The following is a 5,220-nucleotide window of genomic DNA, read 5'->3' on the forward strand; positions in this document are numbered from 1 at the left end:
AGAGCGAGAGCGAGAGAGAATCTTCCATCCCCTGGTTTACCATCTAAATGGCTGCAACAGCCAGGTCTGAGTCAAGCTGAAGCCAGGATCCAGGAACTCCATCCAGGTCTCCCACATGGATGACAGGGGCTTAAGTACTTGGTCCATCACCCACTGCCTTCCAGGCACATTAGCAGGAAGCTGCATTGGAAACAGAGCAGCTGGGGCTCAAACAGGCATGAGGCCAAAATGGGAACCCCTCTTCTAAATCTCTTAAACACAGTTCTCATGACACACTTAAATATAAACAAGCACACAAGGGAACAAAACACCTAAGCAAAAACAATATGAAGAAGAACTAACAGGAATGATCCATTATTACTCATATATGTTGTATTGAATGTATCAGACAAAAATTCTTCAAAACTCTGCTTACTATGTTTGAAGATATAAAAGCTGGAGCAGATGTTTGGCATAGCAGTTAAGATGCCTGCATCCCACATTGAAGTGCCTGGGTTCAATTCCTGGTTCTAGCTACTGACTCCCATCTCCCACAAATGTAGACCCTAGGCGGCAGCAGTAATAGTTCAAGTAATTGAGTCTCTACCACCTACATGTGAGACCTGAACTGTACTTCCATGTCCCGACTCCAGCCCCAGCCCAGTGCTGACCATTACAGGTATTTGGGATGGGTACTCACTCTCCCTATCCATATCTTTCTCTCTCTTTTTGCCTTTGAGATAAATTTTTTAAAGGAAGAAATAAAAGCTAAGATTGAAATTTGGTGCAGGAAAGTGAAAATTATAAAAAATAATAAAGACTAAAAGAACAGCAAGCAAAAGATGAGAGTTTAAAACATATGTAAAACTAAGAACTCAATAAATTATTTGAATAATATATTAAAGAAAATTAGATGAAAAACAAGTCAAAAGAAACTAAAATATAGCACAGAAAATTCAGGAAAGAAAGCTAAATTATAGCTTGAGAACTTATAATAATTGTTCCATTAGAGACCCAAAAGAAGAGATGAGGATGGATCAGAGGCAATATCTATAAAGGAAAGAAGATGAGCTCTCTGCTCCTCCAGCTTTGACAGAACACCACATCTTCTCATGCAGTGGCAGCCACATCTTTGAGACCCAATGGTGAAGGTCAGAGTAAATGGATTTGGCCATACTGACTGGCTGGTCACTGTGCATGCTTTTAACTCTAGCACTGTGGATGCTGTCATCATCAAAGACCCTTTTATTGACCTCAATTGCATGGTCTACATGTTCCAGTATGATTCCTCCAGGGAAAGTTCAATGACAGAGTCAAGTCTAAAAATGTGAAGTTTGTCATTAATGAGAAACCTATCTCCATCTTCTAGTAGCAAGAATTCACCAATGTCAGCTGATAATGACTATGCTGTAGAGTCCCATGTTTTCCTCACTAACAGGATTGTTAGTGAGGATTGGAGCTCACTTGAAGAGTGAGTCATCAACTCTGCCTCCTCTGCTTATATCCCCATATTTGTGAAGTGTGTGAATCATAAGAAGTATGACAACTCCCTCGAAAGCATCAGCAGTGCCTCCTGCACTACCAACGTCTTAGCCCCCCTGGCCAAGATCATCCATGACAACTTTGGCATCATGGAGGGACTCATGACCTCAAGTCCACATCATCATTGCCACCCAGAAGACTGTAAATAACCCCTCTGGAAAACTATAGGGTGATGGCTGTGGGGCTGTCCACCATCCCTGCATCTACAACCCAATGTTGTGGATAAGGTCATTCCCTAGATGAATGAGAAAATCACTGGTGTGGCCTTCTGTGTGCCCTCCCTCAATGTACCAGTTATGGATCTGATCTTTCTGGAGAAATCTACTGAATATGATGACATCAAGAAGGTATTGAAGCAGATTCTTTTTTTTTTTTTTTTTTTTTTTTTTTTTGACAGGCAATGTGGATAGTGAGAGAGAGAGAGAGACAGAGAGAAAGGTCTTCCTTTGCCATTGGTTCACCCTCCAATGGCCGCCACGGCTGGCGCGCTGCGGCCGGCATACCGTGCTGATCCGAAGGCAGGAGCCAGGTGCTTCTCCTGGTCTCCCATGGGGTGCAGGGCCCAAGCACTTGGGCCATCCTCCACTGCCTTCCCTGGCCACAGCAGAGAGCTGGCCTGGAAGAGGGGCAACCGGGACAGAATCCGGCGCCCCGACCGGGACTAGAACCTGGTGTGCCGGCGCCGCTAGGTGGAGGATTAGCCTATTGAGCCATGGTGCCAGCCGTGAAGCAGATTCTATAAAGGGAATCCTGGGCTACACTGAGGACCAGGTTAGCTTCTAAAATTTAAACATTATCACTGACTCCTATACCTTCTATGCTGGAGCTAACATACCCTCAATGATTACTTTATTAAACTCATTTTCTGGATGACAGTGAATCTGGCTACAGCAAGAGGGTGGTGAACCTTAAAGTCCACATGGCCTCCAACAAGTCAGAGCCCCCCTGGACCACCTGCTGCAGCAAGAACACCAAAGGAAGAGAGAGGCCCTCTGCTGCTAGAGAGCCCCTGCCTTCATTTAGTCCTTCAACACACTAAGAATCTCCCCGTCTCAGTTTCTATCCCACACTCCCTGAATAAGGGGAGGGGACTAGGGAGCCCTACCTTGTCATATACTATCAACAAAATATGCTGCGCCCAGTCAAAATTAAAAGAAAAAGGTGAGAATATTTAAACATTGATAAAAGACAATACCACAGAGTTCAATACATTTCAAGAAACACACCCCCCCAAAAAAAACTACGCCTAGCCACATATCTAAAGACAGAAAATAAAGACTAAGAGGAAATTGTCAAAGCAGCCAGATCAAAATGACCTTCCAAACATCCAAAGTTAGAATCCCAGCTGTCTTCACAATAACAATGGAAGAACTGCACACTGTGTTCAATATGAATACTATCGGTATTCTATAGCCAGTGAAAAATATACTCCAAAAATGAAGAGAAAATACTAACAATTTAGACTTAAAAATAATATCAGGAGACTGATACTAAAGGAAATTTTAAAGAATATACTTTATGCAAAATAAAACCTTGGAAGCTTCAAATGTGACAAGAATATAAGACAAGTATGATGATAAATGTATGAGTAAAGATGAAAGATATTGGCTGTATAAATTTAAAAATATATTTTATAGCATTTAAAATATTTAGTACAAAATTCCTGACAATCATAGCATGTAATTTAGAGGAGTAGTAAGTGAAGTCAAACTACTCTAAGTTTCTTTGTGTTATCTGGAAAAAGGGTGTATTTTTATTTATGTTGAAAGAGTGTAAATTCTAATTAGTTACACCATCATTAAGTATTAGTGAATAGTTTCTATAATTGTAAGTGGATTTTTCAATTTGAAAGCAATCACAAAAAGAATAAAATAAAATGCATAATTTCCAAACTAGATTTTTTAAAAGGGGAAATCATAATTAAATCCAAAAGAAGGCAATGAAGAAAAGAAAAAGAAACAAATGATTGATGGGACAAATAGAAGGAACAAAACAAAAGCATGGATCCAAATCTAAACACTCCACAATTTTGGTAAAGGGACAGAACCTCAGAATTAGAATGCCTTCCCCCAACCCAGATACAGGACAGGCTGAAACAATCACAGGCTTGCCCTGGGCACAGAGGGAGGCAAGCAGCCCTGTGAATTGGCAGCCTGGAGGAGCAGAACAAAAGGCATGCTTCCTTAGGGCAACTTAGTCAAGTGGGTCCCATAAGAAAGTAGGGGATCCAGTGCCCACTTCCTTTTCCCAAATTTAGAAAGAAAATAATTCACTGTTCACCTAGGAAGAATGCAGGAGAGGACAGAGAGAGGTCACAAAAATAACAATAATTGGAAAAACTAGGGCAAAGTCAGGACAATCCCACTGAAATATTTATTTTCTAGTCTAGGTTATCATGACATATTTGTTTAAGGGGTACAAGTGGGAAAGATTAGAAAGGGACAAGTGATTATACATAGAAGGGAAATTTTAAAAAAGCTGTAAAAATCCATACCACAGATACATAGGATTAAAGAGAATGAGAATGAGATAGTTTAGCTGTTAGGACAAAAACAGTAAACAGCAATAGGAGGAGATATAAATGATCGGGGAGACACCAGGAAAAAGAATTGGTTAACACAAAACTTCAAATGACATACAATTCCTTCAAGGCTGTGTGTCTGTCTTATCTTGCCCCCCTTGAAAAATATCAGTGGCACAAAAGCACTTTTCAGAAGGATGCATTTTTCAGCCAAAATTGGAGACAGTTTCAGTCAAAGGGCTCAAATAAAGATAGAAAAGATATCATCTCAATCCTTCCATCTTTAAAAATACTCTAAAGTCAGACAGCTCACAAGGATAAAAATATACCTCATATTTAAAGACCTCTAGGGAAAGATTTTACACGCCATCTCAGTAATTAATTTCAGCACTTAACATGACCTCTTTTTATCAATTAAATCAATTATTCAGAACTCATATAAGAGTTTATTTAAATTAAGACTTAAATTAAGTGTATTTAAACTTAAATTTATATAAACTTAAATTAAGTTTATTTAAATTAAATTAAGAGTTTATTTAAATTATTTTAAAACCTGAAATAACTTAACCTACAGCTTATAGCTAATTTTTTTCTTCCTCCAAGAAGGCATTTATTATAAGAGCTCTATAAGGCTGGTGGTAAGATATCCTGTCAAGTTCTCAAGCAAATCTAAGACTCACAAAAGTAAAAGCTGCACAAAAATGAAAGGCACAGAAAGAGTACCACTCTATCACCATCGCTTGACAGACTTGGAGTTAGCGCAGGATTTATAACGCTGAAGTGAACTGCTTGACTTTGCAGAAATCAATGAAAGCAAAATTCAATTTAAACATTTTATTAGAATAACATAAATTGTAAGACGTGACTTTCCTGTCATAGTAAATCATCAGGATTGGTAAAGATTACTAGAGGTAGAACCAGAAAATCATCATTCAGGCTTATGAATTAATGCCCTTGCAAGTAGAATATTGAGCTCTTTTTGGTCCATCAGAAAAGTAAATTTGAGCCAATTCTGTATTCTACAAGCGTAAGGAACTGCAGTGTAGCATTCTATTCACATCAGCTATCCCTGGAGATAGTGACTGGTATGGCCAAGTCAATTATACAATAATATACATCTATTATCAAAATTACTGAAATGTGGAAGGCAGTCTTGTTATGCATTCTCCTTTTCAAAC

The 5,220-nt window shown here is 39.0% G+C and overlaps 1 pseudogene; it reads left to right on the forward strand.

Annotated features, from left to right (window-relative positions):
- The first annotated feature begins 1,121 nt into the window (after positions 1-1,121).
- Positions 1,122-2,560, forward strand: LOC127489881 (glyceraldehyde-3-phosphate dehydrogenase pseudogene; annotated as a pseudogene).
- The last annotated feature ends 2,660 nt before the right edge of the window (positions 2,561-5,220 follow it).

Source organism: Oryctolagus cuniculus, chromosome 2 (assembly GCF_051225735.1).
Source record: "Oryctolagus cuniculus isolate XC-2025 breed Fujian yellow rabbit chromosome 2, ASM5122573v1, whole genome shotgun sequence".
NCBI classification, from domain to species: domain Eukaryota; kingdom Metazoa; phylum Chordata; class Mammalia; order Lagomorpha; family Leporidae; genus Oryctolagus; species Oryctolagus cuniculus.